The sequence below is a fragment of the Myodes glareolus genome, chromosome 19, assembly GCF_982192425.1.
Source record: "Myodes glareolus chromosome 19, mMyoGla1.1, whole genome shotgun sequence".
NCBI classification, from domain to species: Eukaryota; Metazoa; Chordata; class Mammalia; order Rodentia; family Cricetidae; genus Myodes; species Myodes glareolus.
This window is the reverse complement of record NC_142044.1, coordinates 36,655,932-36,675,225: the sequence shown is the minus strand read 5'-3', so window position 1 is coordinate 36,675,225 and position 19,294 is coordinate 36,655,932. Positions and strand designations below refer to the sequence as shown.

At 52.6% G+C, this 19,294-nt stretch overlaps 1 long non-coding RNA gene across 1 annotated transcript; it reads left to right on the top strand.

The window, feature by feature from the left end:
* The first annotated feature begins 273 nt into the window (after positions 1 to 273).
* Positions 274 to 16,701, top strand: LOC146891062 (uncharacterized). The gene is made up of 3 exons (XR_014997975.2): positions 274 to 398; positions 2,282 to 2,338; positions 15,851 to 16,701. It is a non-coding gene; the product is annotated as an uncharacterized LOC146891062 (long non-coding RNA).
* The last annotated feature ends 2,593 nt before the right edge of the window (positions 16,702 to 19,294 follow it).

Genomic DNA, 19,294 nt, shown 5'->3' with positions numbered 1-19,294 from the left:
CCTACACATCTGGGTCCCTGTCCTTGCCTTTGTCTACCTTACTGTCCTTTAGTGGTGTCCTTGGCACTCTCTCTGTCCCACCCCTCACTTCTGTGCCTTGCCTTTCTGTCCCTGACTGTTCCTGATTCCTCATACCTTTTGTCTACGCATCTCCCTGCACCCAGTCTGCCCATTTCTGCCCCGTTTCCCTTTCTCATCCTCTCTGCTCTTCTCTCCTGCTCTGGGCTATCCCTGGGCTTTCTGCTTACCCCTCTGTACCTGGCTTCTCTATTCCAGGCGTGAAGTCCAGCAGGACACCAACAAAACCACTGTTGCCAGCACCAGCGCCATGAAGCAGGCGTAGAGCTGAAGGGCCTCTGCCTGCTATGTTTCTCCCAGAGATCTGAGGCTTGGCAAAGGTGGGGGCTGGAAGGAGGAGGAGAGGGGTTTCCTGGTGCCTGTGGCGGGACATAGACATGGCAGAGGCAGGCCACTGGACGGATACGTGCAGAAGGACACTCAGGACAGCTGGACTCAGTCTGGACTCCGTCTGTGAGTCTAGCACACTTACTGAGAGGCCCTGCTTTTCTGGGACACATGGTGCAACGGGCATGAGGGCCTAGTCTTCCTGGAGAGGGACACCCTGGGCACCTTGCCATCAGTTTCATGGTTCTTGCCTCTGCTGCTTATGGCTCTCACCCTGCCCTGCCTCCCATCCCCCATCCTTCAACCTGCAGCCGTCCTCTCCTCCGCCTCCATATGTACCTTCTCAGTCACCGATCATTGCTCTGATGGTCCTCACAGACAACTGTCACACACAATTGCAGCTGCTGCTACCCCCCCCCAGGACCATCCACCCTTGCACATCCACTCATTCCATCTGTTAGCCACACCCTTCTGAGCCCCCATTGACTGGAGAGCGCCCACGACACACAAGTAAGTGCTGTAAACCTACAATCTGCAGAGCAGTAGACTGCTGCCTGCCCCATGAAGCTTACCACGCCCCAGCTCCCCTAGCTGGTTTGTCCCACTGTCCTCTTCTACTGTAAAGCTGCAGCAGACTGTCTGCCTGCGAAACCTAGAATACCGAATATCTGCCCTTGACAGGAAATGTCTGCCACCCTGTACTGTTGAGCGATGAATGGTGTGGCCCACACTTGCGGGGACTGTCATCAGCAGCAGGGGGTGAAGTAAGGAGACCTGCCTGTGTGGGAGTGGCAAAGTCAGCACAAGTGTGGAATCGTAATGGAGGCTGCACAAGCGCGCATGCTCTTGTGAGAGAATTGAGTTTTTCTTTTTCAGGTTAGAGTGTCTCTATGCTGCCCTGCCTGGCCTCAATTTCTAGACTCAAATGACCCTCCTGTAACTGGGACCATAGGCACGTGCTGCCACATCAGCTCAGAATGACATCACTTACTACATGCCATTTCCAAGCTCACTGCCTTCCTAGATGCTGACCTGGCATAAGTGACCTTGTTTGGGACATGTCATCAGTTCTAACGTCCCTGCAGTGCCACTTAGTGCCAGTGCCACAACCATGCTACCCTGGGGCCCCACCTTTGGTCTCCTCTTCATACCTGTTGCAAAGCCCCATGATATAGCAAGGGAGGAGACAAGACCCCATGCTCTTCCCTCAATCTCACCCAGATAGTATGGGTTGTGGAGACAGAACATGGACTGGTGGCTGAAGGGGCTGGTGTGGGCAGGAACCAGCTGCATGGGGCACTAGGACACCAAGGCTATGCTGGTGTTATAAGCAGGGCTGTAACAACCATAGTGCATCTGTGCAGTACTGAACCACAATGGATGAGAGCATCCTGGCTCCCAGTATTGAGTTACACTAACAGAAGGTGCTGCAGAGATGGCAACTATTGGTCCAGTGAATAGAATTTTCCAGAAATCAGATTGTGTCCTTGAACACCCCTCACTAGCTGTCTTGTTCTGGGTTGGTTTGACATAGCCTCGCCCTCGGAGCAGAATAGGTCTTCTTTGGGAATGTTGTACAGGTATCACGAGCTCATTGGCACAGCTTCAGGGTGTGTTCTCTGCAGGAATTGTTCTCTGAAGGGCTTCTAAAAGGTGACCTCATGGCACCTTCTAGAAGAGCAGGGATCATCAGGGATAAACAGCAGGGAAACTGGGATCCAGGGAGATGATGTGGATTAGTGGAGGCTATCTAGGAGATCCCTTCAGAGGCAGCCTGTTCTCAGGGGCAGATAGCCTAAGTGTGTATTGGTTGCTGCCTGGTGCCAGCTCATCTTTCTCTCCTTCTATATTTTCCCCTTTGTACTTTTTCCAACAGAGGATTGCAGAAACGTTCAGCGTGTTGCTTCTCAGGGTACAGCGGGGTGGCAAGCAGGTAAGTACCAAGTGCTGACTGTATCTGGAGCTTTGGGGGACATTCCAGAACCTGCTGTTGTTTCTGCTGTGGGAGAGGGCAGGGAGGGCTGAGGAGGAGCTCCATGGGGGTTAGCCTTGACTGAAAGCTTCCACAGCTCCTCTGGACAGCAGTGCATAGAGGAGCATCCAAGCGATGGCCGTCGGTGGCTCTATGTGCTATGTAGGACTTACAGTGTTCAGATGGTCCTAACCCTACAAGAACTTGATGCTTATTCAGGATTTGATTCACTTTAGTTGAATCTGAACCAGATACAAAGATCCTTATGCATAGAACCCTTCCCTCCAAAACCCTGGCTGCCATGGGAGAGGCAAACAGAGACATTTCTAGAAGCAGCAAGTACTTCCCAAGTCTGCAGCAGCAGGGCGCTGACCATGGGTATGAAGCCTGCTGACTTTATCAAAACTAACGCACCAGCAAGGGAGTAGAAGCTGCCCCGCGCTAGAGAGTTTTGCACAGTATGTGTCTGAAAATGACTCTGCCACTATTCATGAAGATCTCTTGCAAATTATTGTGGAGATGCTCCCAAAGAGGGTTTTCAAATGAATAATGAGCAGTGAACATGCACTCAACCCAAGTGGCTACTCGGAAAAATAAAGGTTGCTGGCTACTACAGCATGCACCTGCAATCCCCAGGGGGCTGAGGCAGGATGGTTGCCATGAGTTAAAGACCAGCATAGGTTACATAGTTTAGGCTATCCTGGGCTATAGGATGCTGCTTTGTCTCATTTTTTTTTTAAAACATGAGAGGATTGTCAAGTATTGATCACTTCACATTACCGCATACCCCAAATAACTACTTGAATAAGAAATGCCAGAACTTTCTGACAGTGTTGTGGAGAGGGGTGGTGGGAACAGGGTGTGAGTTTGTACCCTGATCTGGAGTACTGGGAGGGTCAGCTGAGGCTGAGGGCTGCTTACTGGGGCCCGGTAGTTCTGCCCTGAGGAAAAGTATATGTGCAGCTACTGAAAATCATGGTACGATCATGGTGATATCACATGTGGCGGGGGGCTTCTAGCATGTACTGAGACAGAGACATCATCCACGCTGGGTTCAGACAGCAGGAAGGTTTATAGCAGTCCTGAGGATGAGCCACGGCTGCTGGGGCCCCCATGCAGTCTCTGATGGACTGCCCCATGGTTGTTCTGGGCAGTCTGGCCCCAGGCAGAGCTGATGGTTTGGTATTGGGGACAAGCCTCAGGGATCATGCTGTCTGCCTTCGTACCACCATTGGCTGGCATAGCAGAAAGGTTGCTTTTCTTTTCTCTTTCTTTTTAAAAAAATATTTATTTATTTACATGTGTGTGTGTGTGTATGTGTGCATATGCATGCTTCCCTAGATCACAAGAGCCATACATATTATTTTCCACAGGTTAGCTTGACATCCCTTGTCATGCTATCATATTTGGGGCACAGGGCAGAGTTAGGCCTTGCCTTGTCTCTTGGCCTGTGCCGTTTGGAGAGGTTGCAGACCAGACATTGCCTTTCCCAAGTGAGGAAGTGGCAACACCCGATCCCTGCTCTTAGCTGGGACTGGAGTGCATGAGAAAATGGCCCATTTCCCAGAGCCTGAACCCCAGACACTGCCTCTGTCTGAAACTCCCGGCTCCTTCTCCCTCGGCAGGAGGAAGGCAGGGTCAGCCAGTATCATTGTCCCCAGAGATGCCCGTCCCAACTTGGTGTCTTCTCATGGGAAAACAAGCCCTTCCTCCAGTGATCCCATGGCAGGATTCGTTTATTCCTCAGTCTGTGTGTGTTCTAGCCGTGGCTAGGGGTGAGAAAGCTGCCTTTGTCAGTCCCTGTCTAGCTGGAAAGCCATCACAGGCCCCACTCTGCACCCTAGCACCTGGCAAGCAAATCCTTAATCTGGGCATCAGAGCTAAAGACCCAAATTGAGCCTTTGTAGGCAGCACAAAGAAGGGCTTTGTCTCTGTTGCCGGAGGATGGGTGATCTGCTAAACTGTTTCTTCAGTCCTGTCCTTTGTCATGTGTACTAGGGAACGTGGACCTGTATGGAGGTGAAGGAGGACCCTACAGGGTCTTCCCTGGCATGGTTGAACTGTCCCCCTTGTAAACTCAGCCCCATGTCCCCTCTCTGTGCCCTCAGTGGGAAGCCAATCAAAGGCACAGGTTCCTTGCAGCATACATGGGTAGTCTGGACCCCTCTGCCTTTAATAACAGGGACCTGTCTCTTGAGATTCAACTTCCTGGTTATGTCTCACTGAGTGTCCTCTGGCATTCTTTTCCCAGCATGCCTGACTCGTTGTTAACTGGTTGATGGCATCGGGGGTTGAGATTGGACCCACTTTCCTCCAGCTCTCTCCTCTGGGCTGGGCCAGCTGTTAATACAGCTGCAGGTTATGCACAGGTTCTTGGGGAAGCGCCACAAGTGCTGGCGGGATGTGGCAGGCCAGGGACACAGAGGCAGATGGGATGGGCCCCTGCCTCTGTTTTCAGGGCCTGATAGTCTACCGATGTCCTATGGCTTACAGGGGACCCGTCTTTATAGCGTCCTCTCTCAGAGCTGATAGTGATATTTCTCAGTGCTGTGTTCTTGCTCTGCACTGGCCCGTGATGATACTTCCTGTTTTCAAGAGGCAGGGAGTTGTAGCAGCTCCAGCCACAGATGCTAGAACGCTCTCTGAGCACACAGTAGAACGACTCTTCTTAGGCAGGCAGGTCCCCTGGTAGGTAAGACCACAGAGTGGAGGTGCTTGCTGAGCTCCCATCAGACTGGGGCGTCACCCTGCAGCATCATTCCCAGTTGACAGATGAGTATACTGAGACCCAGAGAAGGTGGGTGCCATGCTTGCCTCTCACAGCAGAGACTGTGCTGGGACAGGACCCTTGCCAGAGTTCTTTCTATGAGCCTGGAAGCTCAGGAGACTGCAGAGCAGTAGGTGGGGGTGGGGGTGGGGCAGAGTGAGGTCTGGCACCGGGCCAGAGCCTCCCCCACCCTCAGGCCCTGCTCACTTCCTCCCACCCACAGGAAAGGGAGGCGATAATTACTGCCTTGGATGAGAGCACTTGTCAACAGATTTTTAGATCTTTTCTTTTACATTCATCTATCCACATATTTGTTTATTTAAAGGCCTCTGCCGACTTCCTGTGTTCCCATGATGCGTGGGAAGGACGTTGACTTGGGAAGGAGACCTGGGTGAGGGTGACTTCGTCGTCACTCTAAGTGGCACTGGGTATGCTTACTTCGTGGGTCCTGAGAAAAAACACCCGGCCTCTTGCCTTCTCCCTCAGACGGAGCTATTCTAGTTGCGTGATCACCAACCCTGCCAGGCAGAGCCACGGGGACCCCAGTGCCTGTCCCTGGATGGAGCTGGAGGAGCACACAGCTGTCCTGGCTTCATGTGCTTCCCTGGAGTAGATTCTACCCCAAATGAGCTGGACGCAGCTGGAAACCATCTATTCAAGCTCATACCCATTCATTGTTGTGCCCCTGCTCCTTAGACCCTGGTCCAGAATGGCACTGGGGATAAGGACCAGCCGTATCTCAAGCCAGGTCCCAGAGAAGCTGGCCATGCTCTAGCCGTACTGCTGCCTGAGGACCCTGGTGCCAGGGAGAAGTGTGAGCTGCCTGGACCTTGAGCTTTAAAGGAGGAGGGAGCTTCCAGGGCTGGAGAGAGGACCTTGGCTATGTCTCCCATAAAGCACACTAAGTCCAAGATTCTTGGGGATGATAGGGCAGCTGGCACTGGGGCTGGGCTGCTACTTGGGGCTGAAGTGGAGATCCCCGTTCTTAAACTCCTCCCAGCCTGACCAGTACCTGGGGACCAGATGGATGCCCGATGACTGTCTCTCCAGAGCCACTGCCACAGAAGGATCTGGAAATGTGCCCAGATTATCCCATCAGAGATCAAATGGGGTTAATTGGAGAAATATCATTTATTGTATTAAAACATTTGGTGAATTAAAGAAGTCAAGGAAGAATTAAATTGAAAATTCCCCAAGTCCCCCATCCCCAGTCCACTCAGCAGGGCTGCGTTCCCCGGGGTAGTGTTTGTGCCTTGACTTCACAGTGTCAGGTGGCTAATTGTTTCTCTTAGAGTCTGACATCACAGCTTCTGCCTGTAGCTGGGTCTGTGGTGGGTTTGCAGCCTTTAGTGAGAAGGTGGACTTTGGTTGCTTTCACAGGCATGTCCTTGGAGACTCACAAAGAGGCCTATGACTCCTAAAACCTGGACACAGAGTATGTGCTCCCGGGAAGTGGGGGGGGGAGGTCAGGGGTATACCACTAGGCTTGCACATGGCAGCTTTGTATACAAACATGGCCACAGTGTACAAGTCTGCTGCACGCTCCTCATGCATGGGAAGGAGAAATGTATACACCACAGGACAGGTGACTAGGGATCATCCACCCTAACCCCTGCCTAGGGACCATCCACCCTAACCCCTGTCTACCTTACAGTGACCTCTGGCCTCTTCTTCCTGAAGCATGCTCTCCTAGGTCAAGAGTTGAGCAACTCCCAGGCAAGGTCCCATGGCGAGGACCCCAGGACAGAGGTAGCCTGACTGGAACTGGGGAAGAAGACTCTTCCAGAATGTGGGGTGGTAATAGCCCGAGGCCCCATTTGCAGGCCTGGCTTATAGCCAGAAGAACCTTTACTGGAAATAATAGCATGTGGAAGGGCCAGGGAGCTTGTTCTGCTTCTAGACATGACAAAGAGAGCCTGGGGGTTACCCGACTGTGCAAGGAGGCCATCCTGCAGGTGGCGGTAAGACCTGCATGTGACGATTCTCAGCTCTCCACCATGGGGCTACCAAGAACTGCAGGGTTCGGGGAGTTGACCTATTGTAGGCTCTCATCCATTCCCTGGTGACTAGAGTTGCAGCTAAGTACTGATGGACTCTCCTGACCTGGTGGGGAGTCTTGGGATCTGTCTGATTCCCTGACATTTGTGGTAGGACGAGGTGCTCTGGTCAATCTGGGTCACTGATAGAGTAATACCTCAGCATTCATTCTCTGCCCAAGTGTTGCTTGGCTCTTAGGAGGAGACTCAATGCCTGACAAAGTTCCCCGTGGGTGGTCTTCAGAGGTCCTCAATCAGCTCAGAACTGACCCTGCAATTTTATGGTGCTGCCAGCAGGTGGCAGGTGAGCTGTCTGTGTTGTGGATGTGGGAGTGGATGTTTCATGTTCTAATTTCATAAGGGTTGCTTATATATGTGTGGTACCTGCTGTCTGTGTCTGCAGAACCCACAGATAATCTGTGCAGCTACCGAGTGTGTGACCTGAGAGGCACCTGGTGGTGGTGTGTGAGTGTAAGCATGCCCTTCCTATGAGGAAGTATAGAACAGTATCTGGGTGTGGTAGAGACCTGACTCTGTTGCCCCTTAGCTCTGAGACTTTCCTCTCTCTGGGCCTTCTCTGCTACAAGAATGCCAGAACCTGCTAAAGAACACCCAAGGGCTGCCAGGAGCGATCACTGAAGAAAACAGGGCCAGAGACACCCCCAAGCCTACTAAGGCCCCAGCTGAGGACGATTGGATCTCCATTTTCCAGGGAGGCCAGGCTCCAGCCCTTCTATCTCCTCCCCTTCTTTAGACTTACCTCTGCTTTGCCTCTGCTATGGCTCTGACTTCAGCGTGGTAGAGGAATGCTCATTTCTCGGGGTGTCCACTCAGTGGTCTCTGAACCCCTTTAAGAGCTGTCTCTCTCCCCAACTAAAGGTCCCACGAGAATTGACACCCAGACCCCAGTCGTGCCCTCAGGAGGAAGCTGAGGCACTGTGCAGGTGATGCAGAGTCTCCATCTGTCTGTCTGTTGGCCCCGCAGAGAACATTTTTCCAGAGAAACACGCATGGGTCCAGGATCCCAGAAGACTAGAGAGGCAGATCGGCAGATTCCGTAGCTCCCAAACAAGAATCCCCTAAGAAGTTCTGAGAACAGCCCTGGGAAGCACCGCTTGTCCTGTCTGTTGGGTATAACAAGGTATTCCCAGCAGAGCTGTGCAGACTGGTCCCAGGGTGGGTGGGGTGGAACAGAAGCTCATGCTGCCAATGGAATTGCCTTTAGCCCTGAGAGTGTGGTCGGGGCTGCTTGGGATGAGCAGTACCTGACATGCAGCAAGGGTCTGAGGATGGGGTCCCACAGGTAGAAGTCTGGACAACCTGCATTGCCAGGCTTTCCTTGGCATGAGCGCTTCCTACTTCATGGGCAGCGTGGGGCTGTGCAATGCACTCCAGTTCTGTATGGCGCATATGGGCAGACTAGGAGGTTTTTCTAGAGATTGCTGTAGTATTCTACTGAGAGATGGTAAGACTCTGTATTGATATAGAATGTGCCTTGTAGCCTTGTAGATCTGGCTGCAGACCAGAAAACTGGGCTTGGGCTTGTCTGAGCTCAGCCCACTCAGGCCTTTCCAGTTCTGTGTCTTGGTGGGGTCCAAGAGTGGACTGTGGGCAGCCTCTCTTTTCTATCATGGGCTCCCTATCTAGGGCGGCCCTGCCTAAGACACAGAACCTCATGCTGTCACTCGCCAGGTGCCAGGTGGAAGGACAGTGGGAGCAGGAGCTGCCGTTCTTGAAGGCATCTACTGTGAGTGCCACCTTGCCCACATCCCTCACTGCTCCTGGCCTTTGAGAGTGGGACAAACAAAACCCAGATTGTCATCAGGTTTCTTCTCTTCCCCTGTAGCACGTAAGTTCCGGTGTCTTAGCAACCCTCCAGGATCAGTGATGGAGGAACCAGGGATCCATGCCTTTGAGGGTAGGGGTGACCTCTGCAGGTTTCTGCGTCAGACAGGACTGGCTACTGAGTGATGGTCAGACAGGACTGGCTACTGAGTGATGGTCAGACAGGCTGGGAGTGAACATCTCAGCAGCTAAGAGGCTGGTGTCGTTCTGTCTGTTTTCCTTGCTGGGAGGGCTGGGAGGCTAACCCACAAGACAGACCACAAAAGGTTCTTGGGTGACTTCTGAAGACACAAAACCATGAAGGTTCCAAAGTTCCCACGGGGCATGGGAGTGGGTGGCCATGGAAGCCCAGGTTCCCAAGGGGATGGCTGTACCTTCTCTGAGAACATGGGGGCATGCGCTCTGTGCCATGATGGGCCTGGTTGGGCGGGATCCTGCAGGGTTTTTGCTGGGTCTGATGCCCCGAGGTTGTGAACCCCATGCTCAGGTGTTAGGGGTCTAAGGTGGTTAAGGACCCCATGTGGTAGACGGGCTAGAAAAGTCTCCCCTGTTCTCTCTCTTCCTTTTAGTCTTCCCAGCACTCAGCCCTTTCCACCAGTTACCTTGTTCACGCCTTCCTGTTTTCCAGCAGCTCTGGTCCCAGGCTGTGCTCCCTCCAACCACCTCGTCCTCTCTCACTTTCTCCCTCTTCCCCACTTCTGCCCCTCAGGCCAGATTGCAGCCATTTGCATCCTAGAAAATTCCCTTGCCAAAGTTCCCCAGCACCCCGAGCAGACATGCATTTCTCAGTGTCTCTTTCTGGTGTTCCCTTACTTCCCTGTGAATACTCTTCTGGGAGCTGCCCCAAGCAGCCATGAATGCTTGGTTCCTGTGCCTGTTGGGTGTGAGAGGCTGCTTATCCTTTCTCTGCAGAGGCTCTTGTGTTGTGTTCAGGCAATGCTATTTCCTGTCTGAGTCTCCTTGGCTGGGTCATCAGGAGCCTTTCACTCCTGATAGTCTGCTCAACCTCATGTTCTTGAATGCATGCAGGGGCCTTCTCAGGGCCCACTAATAACCAGGGCTCTCCTGAACTCCAGATGTGGGTGCCCAGCACCCCAGACAGCCCACACCTTTTGTCTTCTCAGGTCCAGAACTGAGACCCCACTGCCCTTGCAGCTTCCCTTCCGACCTTAGCTTCTAGGTCAAGGTCCTTGAGCACCCATCTCCCTCTCTCTTACAGTTACATCCATCTTCCAGCAGGTACCATCGGTGTGTCCCTTGCCTGCCCCACTGCCCTCTCCTCTGTTGCTGCCTCCTCTATATAATTCACCTGCTTCCCTGTCCTCAGTTCTAGCCTCTGTCCAGAGTGCTTCTTGGAGATGGGACCAGTCATGCTGTGCTTGGGTTTAGCATTCCCTGTAACAACCCGTACAGTGAGAGAGAAACTCTTGGGACTTTGGAGGCTGTGAGCTGTCATGCATAGTGTACTACCCCCCAAATTCAATGGCATGGATTTCCACAGCAGGTGTTTTGATGGAGCTCTGCAGGGATGGTTACTGTCTGCTCTGAGGCCTCTGGGGTCTCTGGTGGGAAGACTTGTGTGGCCAAGAGTGATGCGGACAGCTAGAAGCTGGAACCATGCTGAGACTTATTTGCTCTGCATCTGGTACCTGGACTGGGAGGACTCACAGGCTGGGCTGAGCTGGGGCTGCCCCTTTGCTTGTCTCCCCATTGGCTATTTCCCAAGGCTCAGGCTTGCTCACACTTCTAAGCAGGCTGCTTGGAACTCCAAGGCTCCAAAGCGCGCAGTGCTATTTCCTGCTGCTTTGTTGGTACAGCAACCAAAATTTCCCTGATTCATAGGGAGGGCCCTAGGCCCAGCAGCAAGACTGTAAAGAACCCAGGGCATGCCGAGGCACCTGGGAACCTTGGCTGAAGTGGTGCCTGTGTGGCCTGCTATGGCTTCATCATCATTTACTGGAACTCCAGTGGTGTATGACTGTCTGGGGGTCTTCATGGGGCTTGTTTTCTCTGCCAGTTAAAGAATTAAAAAGACAGGAAGAAGCTTGAGTGTGACATTGAGAAATGGAGAATCCAGCAAACAGAAGCAGAGAGACCAGCAGTTGAAGAAAGGTATTTGTTAGGGTGAGGGAACACACACATAGCAGACACAGAGAAAGACCCTCCCCCAAAGCAGAGGGGAACTCAGGCTTGGAAGCCAAACTCTAGTCTTTTTTCAAGAACTAGGATTTTTAACCTTTGAAGGGTCTCCCTTCCCTAGGTTAGGGTTACTGAAGGGCGTTAGGATGGTCAATTGGTCTATAATTATTGTGTAACATGTCCTGATCCACCTTGAACTCCTTGGTGGGCCATCAGCAGGGGGTTCTGTTGGTGGAAGGAAAAAAGCCCTTCAGGTCTCTGTTTTCAGCTATCAGGCTGTTGTCCTTAGATCAGGAGGGTGAGGAAGAAGCCAGCTATCTTAGAAGTTTTCCACCTTTATCACCTGGCCATCGGCCCTCTCTCCGTCTGCCTACTGAGTTGGTCAAAAATATAGCAGGGCCAATCTGAGGTGGCCTCCTGTGCTATGGAACCCTGACCTCTTCTGCTGGCCTCTTGAGCTTCTGCTGGCTATTAGATGGGCAGAACTGGGGGCTTTCAGCCTGAACTCCATAGGTATGCTGTGACTTGACTTCTTCATTGCTGGTTCATCTCAAGGCTGGGTCCTAACTAGGGAGCTAGGTAAGACTATGCTCGAGCATTGCAGGCCATACAGCATTGCTTCCAGATTATGTCAGTGCAGGCCCAAGGGAGGGGCTGTGTTGTTCTTGTCAGGAGGCAGTCCATGTTACTCTGTAGGAAGAGTGTCCTGTGGACTGGCCTGGCCTGGTCTCTGGGAGATGCTGACTCCCTCCCTCCATCCTGATGTCCCTCTCTCCCTCTCTCCAAGCCTGAGTACGTGCCTTAAACAGCCTGTTTACCTGCTCAGCCACCTGACCCTCAGCCTGCGGCCTTGCAACCCTATCCTGGAGCAGCATGCCTGAAGACTCGCACTCCAGACAGCTCCTCCTCTGCCTTCTCTGGCACCCACTTTAATACATCCTTGCTATTCATTTCCCTCCACTAGAATGTGTCAAGCATCCAGCTGTAGGCGGTGTTGTGGTCTGTCCTAGCCATTGTGGCCCTGTGGTTATCTAGTGACCTTGAGTGGCGGCAGGAAGGTGGTTTTATTTGGTGTGACTCTTGGAAGAGCTGCTGTCGTAAAGGACCTTGCAGCCGGTGTTTCTATGCACCTCAGCCCACACCAGGACTTCAAGAGAAAGCACTCAAGGTGTTGAAATTATCACGATGAAAGGGAGATGCTCTGTTGCCTGATCCAGGTCACGCAACTCTTGAATGATGAGGCTGTGGATCCAACCCAGGCTGCCCGACTCTAGGACAGGACTGTCCCACCTGTGAAGATCTCAGAGCTTCTTGGTTAGCCTGTCTCAGAGGAGGATCCCTCCAGAGCCAGAATGCGAATAGCTATCCTCAAAGCCAAGCACACACCATCCAGTCACTGAGTCTTGATGCCTTATACACTCCCATCTCCCGATGGTGCTTCCTGATCTTGTGAGAGATAAGATGGGCATACGCCTGAGCTGCTGCCAGCGTGCTGCTGTGCAGAGCACAGTGGACAGCTGGAGTAGGGGCCTGCTTTGTCTACTGCCAGCTGCTGTGTGTACGCCAGGCTCCCCACACCAAGCTCTCACCTCATGGAGGTCCCCAACAGTTGTCACCTGACCTGGGTGCAGGCTCCGAGCATACTAGCTGCTCTGTTGCCATGGCTACATGATAGGCCTGGGAGGGCTGAGGACTGAATGAGAAGAGAAAGACTGGAGGCCCCAGATAGAGCATCCACCACCTTTCCCTGTACTTGGCAGGCACAGACAGCCCTGCACAGGGTGAGGCTGATCCTGCCTGGGCTAGCTACAAACAAACAGATTTTAAAAAAAAAAAAACAAAACCCACATAACCAAACAGAAGTTGGCTATTCCATGAACTGGGGCAGTTGCCTTTGCAGGCAGACACTTTAATACATCCTTGCTATCCAGGCTCCTAATTAGAAGAGGAGTTCCTTGACAGGGAAAAGTGTAGTAGGATTTTTCCCTTCTTTTTCTTAAAGTTAACACACACACACACGCACACACACACCTTGATAAAGGGATTTTATTATGTCTTCTGTGAAGTGGTTCCATGGTGTCAGAGAACGAAGAGGAAGAAGTTGTGTGAGCGCTTCTAATGAGTTCTAGCTTTAGAAGCAATCAGAAGGAGTAATTGCTCAACTTAAACACTGACTAAGTTGAGGTGTTTCCCAGTGTCCCTTGCTTTTGTTCTCTGTTGCTCATGGTGGGGGCAGGCAGCTGTGCTGTCTGTACCTTCAGCACACTGACTAGGGCTGCTCTATCCTAGGTAGCTGGGATCTGGACAGACTCCCATCCCCCCTAGGCCTTTACTTTCACCAAAGGACTGTGGGTCAACTTCTGTCTGGAATTGGCTTCTCGCCCAGCTCCCGCAGAGGGGTGGAGAGTGAGGTCTAGATCTCTGGCACATATCCCAGTGTGCCTGGGAGTTGGATCCTACCGGAAGCTGAGGTGTGCCCAGTGGCCAGTGACAGGAGAGACGTTGGTCTATGCCAGCTACCTGCCCCTGAGCACTGCCAGGGCTTGCCTTTCCACTGTTAGTGATAGGCCCAGCACAAGGTCCCAGCCCTGCTGTACCTGCCCAGTTCTGCCACTATGGGTCTACTTCCTGCTCTGCATCCCTCTGACCAATGATGGTTGTCGAAGAAGGGGGCAAAGATGCGAATGTTACCACTCTTTCCACAGTGACTCCTGCAGAGTCTATGGGGCTGCCTGCCAGACTGGCCCATCTTTTGATGCTCACCAAGGCAATCTTCAGAGCAATGGTACTTACTTAGTCCCCAGCCTGTGGGCTATGACATTGACTGACTGGTATGGAGCAAATCCTTTCCCCTGAACAGCACCAGGAGGACCTTTGATCACAAGAGAGGAAGGGGTCCTGGTCTGTGGTGGGCTTGAATTTGCCCTGTCCATACTCGTGCGGAGCTTAGGGTCTATGGAGAGGATGGCTACCTGCAGTGAACCACCTTTTCCTCCAATATCAGGTCAGGGGTTGCTTTTATTTAAGCTGTTTATCCAAAATGGATATCACTCTATTAGTCAGTGAGACCTGCAGAGGGACCATCCTACAAATAGGGTCTGGGGCCAGGGCCAGGGCTTGTGTTGTCCCAGCACCTATAGAAAACACATGTGGCATGTGGTGCTGGGGGTCACTGGTGGGATATGGGTGCTGTAGAGACAGGCACCTCAACAAGAACATGCAGCTGTGGAGGGCATGCCTGAAAGCCCACCAGCCAGCACCCACTTGTTCGATCTATTGCTGCCCCTGTCTGCTACCACTGACCAATCAGAGCTGGCCAGAGCTGAGACCCCACCACAAGCTCCTCACTACCTTCCTGTCCATGGCTGGCTTCTCGAGAGCAGCCACCCGCCCTGTGCCATATTTAAGCCTAGTAATTGAATTGCAATTGATAGTACATGCCGGTTTAAGATCATGCTAATTGCTTCATTTCCCAGAACACTCTTAAAAAGAAAATGAATTTCCCTGTAATATTTGCAGTGGGGTGAAATGACCCTTGTGGAAATCAATCCTCACTCCATGATGAGCTGTGAGTGGACGGGTGTGCTGGGGCAGGGGCCACCTGCACGCCTCCTTGCCTGCCTTGGTTTGAACCTAGCCATGATCCAGATAAGGGAGCAGACACAATTCCTTGTCCAAGGTCTCACAGTGGCCAGTGTGGCACTGAGGAGAGATGGGGAGACAGGCAATGGACACAGGGGTGAGCCCCACTATTCCATTGCCTGAAAGGCTGGAGAGGCACAGGACCTCTTGAACCCTCCTACCCCTTAAGGAGTGGAGGTGGCGGTGTGTGCCTGACCATCAGCACAGTCCCTGGTGCGGTCCTTGGCAGTGTGAGCGAATCCCTCATGGATATTTTGGCTACTTCAGTGGACAAAGAGTTAAGATAAAGTTTGGCAATGTGGAGGATGGGAGAGACCAGATGACAAGTTGGCATGAGGAGCCCAGAGTCCTCCTGGCACAGGTTTCTCTTTCATACACAGTTCTCTAGCTTTATAGAACCACTCTGTGCCTGAATAGAAGTAGGGTTACTACCCTCAACTCACTCACCCACTGCCCACTCTTCACCCACTCACACCACCCACTGACACCCCCACTCACCCACACAGACTTACCTGCTCCTACCCCTGCCTACCTGTGCACCTCTACCTGATGGCTGCTCATCCTTCTGTCTCTCATACACCTTCCTGTTCCCCACCTCTTAGATTTTCTTGGTGGCACCAGTGCAGACCATATTTATACACAGGGAGAAGGCAGAACCTTCTGTCAGGGAGCCCCTAGCTACAGAGGATGGCTCTAGAGGTAACAAGGGCATGCTGTGCCATGGAGAGCCTCTGGCTTTCTTGACAAGCCACCACCAAGGTGCTAAAGACGTTCTCTTTTGTTCTAGACTGCAGCTGGGCTGTGTAGGTCCTGGGATCTCTGCATGCATAGTGGGAGTTTGTGGTTCCGGGTGAATACCTATGGATCCGGGTCTGAGCAAGTGGACCCTGTCCTATCCACCCCTTCTGGCCCTCAGGCACTCCTAACAGGAGGGGGACCTTTTCCTGAACTCTAGCAGCTTGATAGCTCTGGGCTTGTTTGTACTACCAACCCCGGTTCCTGTAGCCTCCCTGCTCCTAACAGGGCTCCTTCCTATTTCTACAGAGTGTCATGCTGGATTTGAAGCAGATCATCAAGGATTTGGCCTCAGTAACACCAGGACAAGGTGCCATTGGTGGCTACTCATTCTACTTGAGCCAGCTGCCGGCCAGAGAGCTGCTTGCCAGTCCTCAGTGCCCCCTTTCTCCTGACTGTCGAGGAAGATCCTGGACAAGACCTCTTCCCAGTGTTCCCCGTGGATTTCCAAAGTGATAGCTTCAGACATTGCTCCTTTGAGTTTGCCATCAGGCCTGGGCGATGCATGGTACCAAATGGCTTGTCTGCCCCAGATGCCTCCCAGTCCCTGTAGTGGAAGGAGCCACCTAACAGTGGTAAGGATATCCATACCAGCAGCTGAGGGCAGGAAACTGTCCTGGGAGAGAGAGTTATGCAGGACTGACCTGTTTGCAGGGTTAGGCAGGCCAGGCAGGTAGAAAAAGAGCAGCTGGCCCATGCCCCAACATAATGGGTATGGCTCCCCTGTGCACTAGAGGACCCCACACCCCACTTAGCTTCTAGTGCCATTCCAGGTTCAGCAACAAGAAGCCCACATGCCAGCAGAGCTTCAGAGGCAGCCTTGCTGCCAAGTCCTGCTGCCAAGCACTCACTTCCACACCCAGACGCACAAGCCCCACTTCAGCCCCCAGGAGATGGAGGTGGTGGTGCAGAGGGTGGTATGCCGCCACCCGCTGCTGTTCGGAGCACTGTGGGGCACACCATCATGGAAGCTTCAGGTGTGGAGGAGGATCCTTCAGACTGTGAACTCTGTGCTACTGCTGCACATAACCTGAGAGACCTCAAGTGCAAGTGAAGGGACCTTTGAGGTGCTGAGCGCAATAAACTGGACAAGAGTTCTGTCCCTGGTCTTGTCCTCGCTCCCGTTGAGCCACAGTAGCTGAGAACGTCTCGGGTTTTCTATCCTTCAACACAAAGGCTAAGCAGGGGAGCCCCAGCCAGGTAAGTGGGCCCTTCTGCCCATCCTGCCGGCCGAGAGCCTCAGGTGCTGTCCACGTCCAGTATTTAGACCCCAAGTTAGATTCTGTGAGGGAGTGGGAGATACTTCTCTGAGATGGGAAGCTCAGGAGCCACTTCTTGACCTTAAACGTAGGGCCTACTCTAGTCTTGATGTAGTGTAGCCGGGAGCCTCCAAGTCCCAATAGGCCTCTCATGAATTCACTTGCAGGACCTCAGTGCTCATAGATCTTCCCTCAGAAAGAACTTAGGAGTTCCCCCTGGAGTTCAGCCCCCGGTTCTTCTGCTGGGGTGAGGCCTCGCCCAGGCTTCCCTGAGCCCTGGTAGATTAACCCACGCCCAATCCCTAGCAACCCTGAACAAAATTGATACTGGTGGTCCCTGATGCCCTGGGCTAACCTCTCTCAGGGAATGTAACTGACTGATTGTCTCTGGCGCCCTGAGCTCCTCATGAGAGTACTCTATATATTGTGGATGGCTTCCTGGATTCGTTGACTTGCTGACTGAGAGTTGAAGGCAAGAAACAAGGAAGTGGTTCCACAGCCCTGTGACAGGATGGAGACATCACATTGGAAGTCCAGAACCCTTTGCCAACCATACCCCTCAAGATTAGCACGAGCCTGGATATTGGGCAGGGCCAGGCTTTACAGGCTGAAGATCAAGGTGAGCTGGTGGACTTCCTGGGTTCCCTGGGAGACTTGTTCCTTACAGTGGCCAAGCAGAGCATCTGCTGTGTTCATGTGTCTGGGACTGTGGCCCAAGTGATCAAGTATGTCTCTGAGAGCCACAATGCAGTTTTGGGGTCAAGGTGTCTCAGAGGCCCTTGAAGGCTACCTGTGCCTGGGGATGGGTCAAAGCCCTGACTGATCAGCTGTGAGACAGTCATAGCCCCACACAGATCCAGGGGTACTACTCTTGCGCATCCTACGTTGCCGTGGGACAGGGCAGTGCATGTCTGCCAGCTATGTGGAAGGCTGTTGGCTGAGAACTGGGTCTCTAGCTGTCTCATATCTGCAGAGAAGCACTTAGTTTGAATGTAGGGTGTGCCATAGACAGCTGAACTTACCCATCTGCCTGTGACCTGGACAGTCTGCGTGCAGGGTCTTTGCAGCACCACCTTCTGTCTGTTCTGAGTGGGGCTGTCTCCAGGAAATGGGCAACAGAGTTGGCGCCAAGTGTCCCTAGAATCTGCCCAGAGCAGACAAGAGTTCAAGTTCAAAGGTAGGGTCCAGATGACAGTCTAGGGGGTCTTCTGTGGTTTTGAAATAGAGAAAGGACCTAGTTAGAGATATGGCTTCCCTGATGTCATCAGGCTGCTGTGGCCTTCCTATGTACAATGTAGCACACACACCTACATAGCCTTAAATATTCACCTTTCTCCATGACAACTGCAGTGCAGCCACTGCTGTGGGTCTGTGGCCCATAGTAACAGGGCAGTCCTAGTGGGAGCTTACACACAGGGCTGTGGATGCCGATCCTATCTCAAGCCCCATCTTTCCTTCCAGTCTTCTACATGTCTTACATGTGGGAGGATAGCAGAGCGGAGATCTTTCAGATGGCTTCACCGTGGTCTCTACCTTCCTAATGCTGCAACCCTTTCATGCAGTTTCTCATGTTGTGGTGACCCCTCAATCATAAAATTACTTTTGTTGCTACTTCATAACTGTAATCTTGCTACTGTTGTGAATTATAATATAAATATTTTTGGAGACAGGGTTGCCAAAGGAGTTGTGACCCCCACCCCAGGTTGAAAATTTCTGTCCTAGAGGAAGAGGGTTGGGATTGCTCCCTGGACACTCCCCATGAAATTTCTGACTTATCCTTCTTGTCGGATAGGAAATTCCAGATAGGGCCACTGGGAGGCATCCTCCAGGCCTGAGGCCATTCTAGTCTCCTTTCTGGCTGGAATGGAGGTGTGGTGAAGTCAATGGTTAGGGGAGAGTTGACCCATCTGCGTTAAGCTTCTGAATGCAGGACCCATGATCTTCCCTGCTAGGGCTCCAGAGATGAGGCCCTGTTTCTCTGATGAGAGCAAGGGTTCCCTCTCGAAGGGCAGAGCGTGGCTCTCCTTTCTGAGAATCTGGCTCCCTGGCTCCAGATGCCCCTGGCATGGAGACGGTACTGTACCACGAGCGGTACCCCATGCCTAGAGAAAGCACTCCTGTTCCCTCCTGCCTCAGTCTCTGAAGCCCTGGTCAGCTTGGGAGCATGCCTTGGTGTGCCCAGCAGGTGGAGGGTTTTGGTGTTGTTGTCTAAAGGTCTTCCAAAGTGGGAGCACACTTCCAAGGGACAGCTGCCCCTTAAGAGTGTCATCTTCTTGTCTTTATACATACCTGCTTCTGAGCTCTGTTGAGGAATGAGGCTGCATGATTGCTCACCTGTTACATACAAGTGATTCCTCACTCCCCCCTCCTTTCTTCCTCTCCCTCTCCTTTCCCTCCCTGTGCTTAAAACACTGAGTACCACCCAGGTAGCTTG